Raw genomic sequence first — 9,896 nt, 5'->3', positions numbered from 1 at the left:
AACTAATAAGAACAGTACTACCAAAATACAGCCAATGAAGGGCCTTATGAAGACTGAGCCAAGGTTGGATTGTAGTATTTTGTTCGGCTAATCATGATGGCCATGTAGACCACCACCGAGAGGCCTGGAAGTAACAGGGATGAGATGAAAGTGCTAAGAATAGTACAACTTGAAACAACCGAGTTAGCCATGGGTGTTAGTCCAAGACCGCTTGGCTTTTTTTTGGCTTTGGGTGCGGCTAGTGTACTGGATGTCCAATCAATGTTTTGTTCTATTTCCCAGTTGCCAAAAATTATCTCTGGGTTTCTAAAATCAATGATGTACCTGTACTCTATTGTTCAAAAGGATGCCATATGTTCTCTTTCCTGCTGGTGTTTTGTTTGAGGGTCCTCGACCCTCTTATAAAAAGGCCTAAGGAGAAATAAGTGTACTGGGTGTCCAATCAATGTTTTTTTCTATTTCCCATTTGCCAAAAATTATCTCTGGGTTTCTAAATTCAATGCTGTACCTGTACTCTATTGTTCAAAAGGATGCCATATGTCCTCTTTCCTGCTGGTGTTTTGTTTGAGGGTTCTGGACCCTCTTATAAAAAAGCCTAAGGAGAAAGAAGTGTACTGGGTGTCCATCGAATCATTTTTTTTTATTCAAATTCCCGGTTGCAACAAATTATCTCTGGGTTTCTAAAATCAATGCTTTACCTGTACTCTATTGTTCAAAAGGATGCCATATGTCCTCTTTCCTGCTGGTGTTTTGTTTGAGGGTCCTGGACCCTCTTATAAAAAGGCCTAAGGATAAAGAAGTGTACTGGGTGTCCATCCAATCATTTTTTTAATTCAAATTCCCGGTTGCAACAAATTATCTACGTGTTTCTAAAATCAATGCTTTACCTGTACTCTATTGTTCAAAAAGATGCCATATGTCCTCTTTCCTGCTGGTGTTTTGTTTGAGGGTCCTGGACCCTCTTATAAAAAGGCCTAAGGAGAAAGAAGTGTACTGGGTGTCCAATCAATTTTTTTTCTATTTCCCAGTTGCCAAAAATTATCTCTTGGTTTCTAAAATCAATGACTTACCTGTACTCTATTGTTCAAAAGGATGCCATATGTCCTCTTTCCTGCTGGTGTTTTGTTTGAGGGTACTGGACCCTCTTATAAAAAGGCCTAAGGAGAAAGAAGTGTACTGGGTGTCCAATCAATGTTTTTTTCTATTTCCAAGTTGCCAAAAATTATCTCTGGGTTTCTAAAATCAATGCTGTACCTGTACTCTATTGTTTAAAAGGATGCCATCTGTCCTCTTTCCTGCTGTTGTTTCATATGAGGGTCCTGGACCCTCTTATAAAAAGGCCTAAGGATAAAGAAGTGTACTGGATGTCCATCCAATCATTTTTTTGATTCAAATTCCCGGTTGCAACAAATTATCTCCGGGTTTCTAAAATCAATGCTTTACCTGTACTCTATTGTTCAAAAGGATGCCATATGTCCTCTTTCCTGCTGGTGTTTTGTTTGAGGGTCCTGGACCCTCTTATAAAAAGGCCTAAGGAGAAAGAAGTGTACTGGGTGTCCATCCAATCATTTTTTTTATTCAAATTCCCGGTTGCAACAAATTATCTCTGGGTTTCTAAAATCAATGCTTTACCTGTACTCTATTGTTCAAAAGGATGCCATATGTCCTCTTTCCTGCTGGTGTTTTGTTTGAGGGTCCTGGACCCTCTTATAAAAAGGCCTAAGGATAAAGAAGTGTACTGGGTGTCCATCCAATAATTTTTTTAATTCAAATTCCCGGTTGCAACAAATTATCTACGTGTTTCTAAAATCAATGCTTTACCTGTACTCTATTGTTCAAAAAGATGCCATATGTCCTCTTTCCTGCTGGTGTTTTGTTTGAGGGTCCTGGACCCTCTTATAAAAAGGCCTAAGGAGAAAGAAGTGTACTGGGTGTCCAATCAATTTTTTTTTCTATTTCCCAGTTGCCAAAAATTATCTCTTGGTTTCTAAAATCAATGACTTACCTATACTCTATTGTTCAAAAGGATGCCATATGTCCTCTTTCCTGCTGGTGTTTTGTTTGAGGGTCCTGGACCCTCTTATAAAAAGGCCTAAGGAGAAAGAAGTGTACTGGGTGTCAAATCAATGTTTTTTTCTATTTCCAAGTTGCCAAAAATTATCTCTGGGTTTCTAAAATCAATGCTGTACCTGTACTCTATTGTTTAAAAGGATGCCATCTGTCCTCTTTCCTGCTGTTGTTTCATATGAGGGTCCTGGACCCTCTTATAAAAAGGCCTAAGGATAAAGAAGTGTACTGAGTGTCCTGACCAATCAATTTTTTTTTCTATTTCCCGTTTGCAACAAATTATCTCTAGGTTTATAAAATCAATGCCTTACCTGTAATCTATTGTTCAAAAGGATGCCATATGTCCTCTTTCATGCTGTTGTTTCGGTTGAGGGTCCTGGAGCCTCTTCTAAAAAGGCCTAAGGATAAAGAAGTGTACTGAGTGTCCTGACCAATCAATTTTTTTTTCTATTTCCCGTTTGCAACAAATTATCTCTAGGTTTATAAAATCAATGCCTTACCTGTAATATATTGTTCAAAAGGATGCCAATGCCATATGCCCTCTTTCCTGCTGTTGTTTTGTTTGAGGGTCCTGGACCCTCTTTTAAAAAGGCCTAAGGATAAAGAAGTGTACTGGGTGTCCAATCAATGTTTTTTTCTATTTCCCTGTTCATAAAAATTATCTCAGGGATTCTAAAATCAATGCCTTACCTGTAATCAATTGTTCAAAAGGATGCCATATGTCCTCTTTCATGCTGGTGTTTCGGTTGAGGGTCCTGGACCCTCTTATAAAAACTTAAAAAGGCAAAAGGATAAAGAAGTGTACTGGGTGTCCAATCAATGTTTTTTTCTATTTCCCTGTTCATAACAATTATCTCAGGGATTCTAAAATCAATGCCAAACCTGTAATCTATTGTTCAAAAGGATGCCATATGTCCTCTTTCATGCTGTTGTTTCGGTTGAGGGTCCTGGACCCTCTTTTAAAAAGGCCTAAGGATAAAGAAGTGTACTGGGTGTCCAATCAATGTTTTTTTCTATTTCCCTGTTCATAAAAATTATCTCAGGGATTCTAAAATCAATGCCTTACCTGTAATCTATTGTTCAAAAGGATGCCATATATCCTCTTTCCTGCTGTTGTTTTTGTTGAGGGTCCGGGACCCTCTTCTAAAAAGGCCAAAGGAGAACGACCTGTACTGTACTGGGTGTCCAATCATGTTTTTGTTTTCAATTTCACGGTTCCTAATTAAATATCTCTGTGTAACTAAAATCAATGCCATACCTGTACTCTATTGTTCAAAAGGATGGCATATGTGGTGTTTCATTCTGTTGTGGCTGTTGAGGGTCGTGGCCATGGGACAGCGTATAAAACGGCTGAAGGAGAACGACCTGTACTGCCTTGCTGCTCCTTTTAGGCAGGCCAGCTCTTTGCATACATGCCCACAGACTCTGTAACGCATGCCTCTTTTAGGGAGAGGTGCAGCCATAATGCAGGGTCAGAACCTCTGCCTGCAACTGTTATACTCGATTTTGCGAAAGGAAGTAACCTTACCATGGTTCCCTGCACGCACGTCTTGTTGTTAGATTTTGGTGAGGGTAATCATGATGGCCATGTAGACCACCCCCGAGAGGCATGGAAGTACGGGATGAAATGAAAGTGCTAAGAATAGTACAACTTGAAACAACAGAGTTAGCCATGGGTGTTAGTTCAAGACCGCTTGGCTTTTTTTTGGCTTTGGGTGCGGCTAATCATGCAGGCCATATAGAGCTGCCAACATTCAGTGTTGTATCAGGTATTAAACTAATAAGAACAGTACTACCAAAATACAGCCAATGAAGGGCCTTATGAAGACTGAGCCAAGGTTGGATTGTAGTATTTGATTAGGCTAATCATGGTGGCCATGTAGACCACCCCCGAGAGGCCTGGAAGTAACAGGGATAAGATGAAAGTGCTAAGAATAGTACAACTTGAAACAACCGAGTTAGCCATGGGTGTTAATCCAAGACCGCTTGTCTTTTTTTTGGCTTTGGGTGCGGCTAATCATGCAGGCCATATAGAGCTGCCAACATTTGGTGTTGTATCAGGTATTAAACTAATAAGAACAGTACTACCAAAATACAGCCAATGAAGGGCCTTATGAAGACTGAGCCAAGGTTGGATTGTAGTATTTTGTTCGGCTAATCATGATGGCCATGTAGACCACCACCGAGAGGCCTGGAAGTAACAGGGATGAGATGAAAGTGCTAAGAATAGTACAACTTGAAACAACCGAGTTAGCCATGGGTGTTAGTCCAAGACCGCTTGGCTTTTTTTTGGCTTTGGGTGCGGCTAGTGTACTGGATGTCCAATCAATGTTTTGTTCTATTTCCCAGTTGCCAAAAATTATCTCTGGGTTTCTAAAATCAATGATGTACCTGTACTCTATTGTTCAAAAGGATGCCATATGTTCTCTTTCCTGCTGGTGTTTTGTTTGAGGGTCCTCGACCCTCTTATAAAAAGGCCTAAGGAGAAATAAGTGTACTGGGTGTCCAATCAATGTTTTTTTCTATTTCCCATTTGCCAAAAATTATCTCTGGGTTTCTAAATTCAATGCTGTACCTGTACTCTATTGTTTAAAAGGATGCCATATGTCCTCTTTCCTGCTGGTGTTTTGTTTGAGGGTCCTGGACCCTCTTATAAAAAGGCCTAAGGAGAAAGAAGTGTACTGGGTGTCCATCCAATAATTTTTTTTATTCAAATTCCCGGTTGCAACAAATTATCTCTGGGTTTCTAAAATCAATGCTTTACCTGTACTCTATTGTTCAAAAGGATGCCATATGTCCTCTTTCCTGCTGGTGTTTTGTTTGAGGGTCCTGGACCCTCTTATAAAAAGGCCTAAGGAGAAAGAAGTGTACTGGGTGTCCATCCAATAATTTTTTTAATTCAAATTCCCGGTTGCAACAAATTATCTACGTGTTTCTAAAATCAATGCTTTACCTGTACTCTATTGTTCAAAAAGATGCCATATGTCCTCTTTCCTGCTGGTGTTTTGTTTGAGGGTCCTGGACCCTCTTATAAAAAGGCCTAAGGAGAAAGAAGTGTACTGGGTGTCCAATCAATTTTTTTTTCTATTTCCCAGTTGCCAAAAATTATCTCTTGGTTTCTAAAATCAATGACTTACCTGTACTCTATTGTTCAAAAGGATGCCATATGTCCTCTTTCCTGCTGGTGTTTTGTTTGAGGGTCCTGGACCCTCTTATAAAAAGGCCTAAGGAGAAAGAAGTGTACTGGGTGTCAAATCAATGTTTTTTTCTATTTCCAAGTTGCCAAAAATTATCTCTGGGTTTCTAAAATCAATGCTGTACCTGTACTCTATTGTTTAAAAGGATGCCATCTGTCCTCTTTCCTGCTGTTGTTTCATATGAGGGTCCTGGACCCTCTTATAAAAAGGCCTAAGGATAAAGAAGGGTACTGAGTGTCCTGACCAATCAATTTTTTTTTCTATTTCCCGTTTGCAACAAATTATCTCTAGGTTTATAAAATCAATGCCTTACCTGTAATCTATTGTTCAAAAGGATGCCATATGTCCTCTTTCATGCTGTTGTTTCGGTTGAGGGTCCTGGAGCCTCTTCTAAAAAGGCCTAAGGATAAAGAAGTGTACTGAGTGTCCTGACCAATCAATTTTTTTTTCTATTTCCCGTTTGCAACAAATTATCTCTAGGTTTATAAAATCAATGCCTTACCTGTAATATATTGTTCAAAAGGATGCCAATGCCATATGCCCTCTTTCCTGCTGTTGTTTTGTTTGAGGGTCCTGGACCCTCTTTTAAAAAGGCCTAAGGATAAAGAAGTGTACTGGGTGTCCAATCAATGTTTTTTTCTATTTCCCTGTTCATAAAAATTATCTCAGGGATTCTAAAATCAATGCCTTACCTGTAATCAATTGTTCAAAAGGATGCCATATGTCCTCTTTCCTGCTGGTGTTTTGTTTGAGGGTTCTGGACCCTCTTATAAAAAAGCCTAAGGAGAAAGAAGTGTACTGGGTGTCCATCGAATCATTTTTTTGATTCAAATTCCCGGTTGCAACAAATTATCTCCGGGTTTATAAAATCAATGCTTTACTTGTACTCTATTGTTCAAAAGGATGCCATATGTCCTCTTTCCTGCTGGTGTTTTGTTTGTGGGTCCTGGACCCTCTTATAAAAAGGCCTAAGGAGAAAGAAGTGTACTGGATGTCCATCCAATCATTTTTTTGATTCAAATTCCCGGTTGCAACAAATTATCTCCGGGTTTCTAAAATCAATGCTTTACCTGTACTCTATTGTTCAAAAGGATGCCATATGTCCTCTTTCCTGCTGGTGTTTTGTTTGAGGGTCCTGGACCCTCTTATAAAAAGGCCTAAGGAGAAAGAAGTGTACTGGGTGTCCATCCAATCATTTTTTTTATTCAAATTCCCGGTTGCAACAAATTATCTCTGGGTTTCTAAAATCAATGCTTTACCTGTACTCTATTGTTCAAAAGGATGCCATATGTCCTCTTTCCTGCTGGTGTTTTGTTTGAGGGTCCTGGACCCTCTTATAAAAAGGCCTAAGGATAAAGAAGTGTACTGGGTGTCCATCCAATCATTTTTTTAATTCAAATTCCCGGTTGCAACAAATTATCTACGTGTTTCTAAAATCAATGACTTACCTGTACTCTATTGTTCAAAAGGATGCCATATGTCCTCTTTCCTGCTGGTGTTTTGTTTGAGGGTCCTGGACCCTCTTATAAAAAGGCCTAAGGAGAAAGAAGTGTACTGGGTGTCCAATCAATGTTTTTTTCTATTTCCAAGTTGCCAAAAATTATCTCTGGGTTTCTAAAATCAATGCTGTACCTGTACTCTAATGTTTAAAAGGATGCCATCTGTCCTCTTTCCTGCTGTTGTTTCATATGAGGGTCCTGGACCCTCTTATAAAAAGGCCTAAGGATAAAGAAGTGTACTGAGTGTCCTGACCAATCAATTTTTTTTTCTATTTCCCGTTTGCAACAAATTATCTCTAGGTTTATAAAATCAATGCCTTACCTGTAATCTATTGTTCAAAAGGATGCCATATGTCCTCTTTCATGCTGTTGTTTCGGTTGAGGGTCCTGGAGCCTCTTCTAAAAAGGCCTAAGGATAAAGAAGTGTACTGAGTGTCCTGACCAATCAATTTTTTTTTCTATTTCCCGTTTGCAACAAATTATCTCTAGGTTTATAAAATCAATGCCTTACCTGTAATCTATTGTTCAAAAGGATGCCAATGCCATATGCCCTCTTTCCTGCTGTTGTTTTGTTTGAGGGTCCTGGACCCTCTTTTAAAAAGGCCTAAGGATAAAGAAGTGTACTGGGTGTCCAATCAATGTTTTTTTCTATTTCCCTGTTCATAAAAATTATCTCAGGGATTCTAAAATCAATGCCTTACCTGTAATCAATTGTTCAAAAGGATGCCATATGTCCTCTTTCATGCTGGTGTTTCGGTTGAGGGTCCTGGACCCTCTTATAAAAACTTAAAAAGGCAAAAGGATAAAGAAGTGTACTGGGTTTCCAATCAATGTTTTTTTCTATTTCCCTGTTCATAACAATTATCTCAGGGATTCTAAAATCAATGCCAAACCTGTAATCTATTGTTCAAAAGGATGCCATATGTCCTCTTTCATGCTGTTGTTTCGGTTGAGGGTCCTGGACCCTCTTTTAAAAAGGCCTAAGGATAAAGAAGTGTACTAGGTGTCCAATCAATGTTTTTTCTATTTCCCTGTTCATAAAAATTATCTCAGGGATTCTAAAATCAATGCCTTACCTGTAATCTATTTTTCAAAAGGATGCCATATATCCTCTTTCCTGCTGTTGTTTTTGTTGAGGGTCCGGGACCCTCTTCTAAAAAGGCCAAAGGAGAACGACCTGTACTGTACTGGGTGTCCAATCATGTTTTTGTTTTCAATTTCACGGTTCCTAATTAAATATCTCCGTGTAACTAAAATCAATGCCATACCTGTACTCTATTGTTCAAAAGGATGGCATATGTGGTGTTTCATTCTGTTGTGGCTGTTGAGGGTCGTGGCCATGGGACAGCGTATAAAATGGCTGAAGGAGAACAACCTGTACTGCCTTGCTGCTCCTTTTAGGCAGGCCAGCTCTTTGCATACATGCCCACAGACTCTGTAACGCATGCCTCTTTTAGGGAGAGGTGCAGCCATAATGCAGGGTCAGAACCTCTGCCTGCAACTGTTATACTCGATTTTGCGAAAGGAAGTAACCTTACCATGGTTCCCTGCACGCACGTCTTGTTGTTAGATTTTGGTGAGGGTAATCATGATGGCCATGTAGACCACCCCCGAGAGGCATGGAAGTACGGGATGAAATGAAAGTGCTAAGAATAGTACAACTTGAAACAACAGAATTAGCCATGGGTGTTAGTTCAAGACCGCTTGGCTTTTTTTTGGCTTTGGGTGTGGCTAATCATGCAGGCCATATAGAGCTGCCAACATTCGGTGTTGTATCAGGTATTAAACTAATAAGAACAGTACTACCAAAATACAGCCAATGAAGGGCCTTATGAAGACTGAGCCAAGGTTGGATTGTAGTATTTTGTTCGACTAATCATGATGGCCATGTAGACCACCACCGAGAGTCCTGGAAGTAACAGGGATGAGATGAAAGTGCTAAGAATAGTACTACTTGAAACAACCGAGTTAGCCATGGGTGTTAGTCCAAGACCGCTTGCCTTTTTTTTGGCTTTGGGTGCGGCTAATCATGCAGGCCATATAGAGCTGCCACCATTCGGTGTTGTATCAGGTATTAAACTAATAAGAACAGTACTACCAAAATACAGCCAATTAAGGGCCTATGAAGACTGAGCCGAGGTTGGATTGTAGTATTTGATTAGGCTAATCATGGTGGCCATGTAGACCACCCCCGAGAGGCCTGGAAGTAACAGGGATGAGATGAAAGTGCTAAGAATAGTACAACTTGAAACAACCGAGTTAGCCATGGGTGTTAATCCAAGACCGCTTGTCTTTTTTTTGGCTTTGGGTGCGGCTAATCATGCAGGCCATATAGAGCTGCCAACATTTGGTGTTGTATCAGGTATTAAACTAATAAGAACAGTACTACCAAAATACAGCCAATGAAGGGCCTTATGAAGACTGAGCCAAGGTTGGATTTTAGTATTTTGTTCGGCTAATCATGATGGCCATGTAGACCACCACCGAGAGGCCTGGAAGTAACAGGGATGAGATGAAAGTGCTAAGAATAGTACAACTTGAAACAACCGAGTTAGCCATGGGTGTTAGTCCAAGACCGCTTGGCTTTTTTTTGGCTTTGGGTGCGGCTAATCATGCAGGCCATATAGAGCTGCCAACATTCGGTGTTGTATCAGGTATTAAACTAATAAGAACAGTACTACCAAAATACAGCCAATGAAGGGCCTTATGAAGACTGAGCCAAGGTTGGATTGTAGTATTTTGTTCGGCTAATCATGATGGCCATGTAGACCACCACCGAGAGTCCTGGAAGTAACAGGGATGAGATGAAAGTGCTAAGAATAGTACAACTAGAAATAACCGAGTTAGCCATGGGTGTTAGTCCAAGACCACTTGGCTTTTTTTTTGGCTTTGGGTGCGGCTAATCATGCAGGCCATATAGAGCTGCCAACATTCGGTGTTGTATCAGGTATTAAACTAATAAGAACAGTACTACCAAAATACAGCCAATGAAGGGGCTTATGAAGACTGAGCCAAGGTTGGATTGTAGTATTTGGTTCAGCTAATCATAATGGCCATGTAGACCACCACCGAGAGGCCTGGAAGTAACAGGGATGAGATGAAAGTGCTAAGAATAGTACAACTTGAAACAACC

The sequence above is a fragment of the Bombina bombina genome, chromosome 7, assembly GCF_027579735.1.
Source record: "Bombina bombina isolate aBomBom1 chromosome 7, aBomBom1.pri, whole genome shotgun sequence".
Classification (NCBI taxonomy): domain Eukaryota; kingdom Metazoa; phylum Chordata; class Amphibia; order Anura; family Bombinatoridae; genus Bombina; species Bombina bombina.
This window is presented reverse-complemented; position numbering follows the sequence as displayed.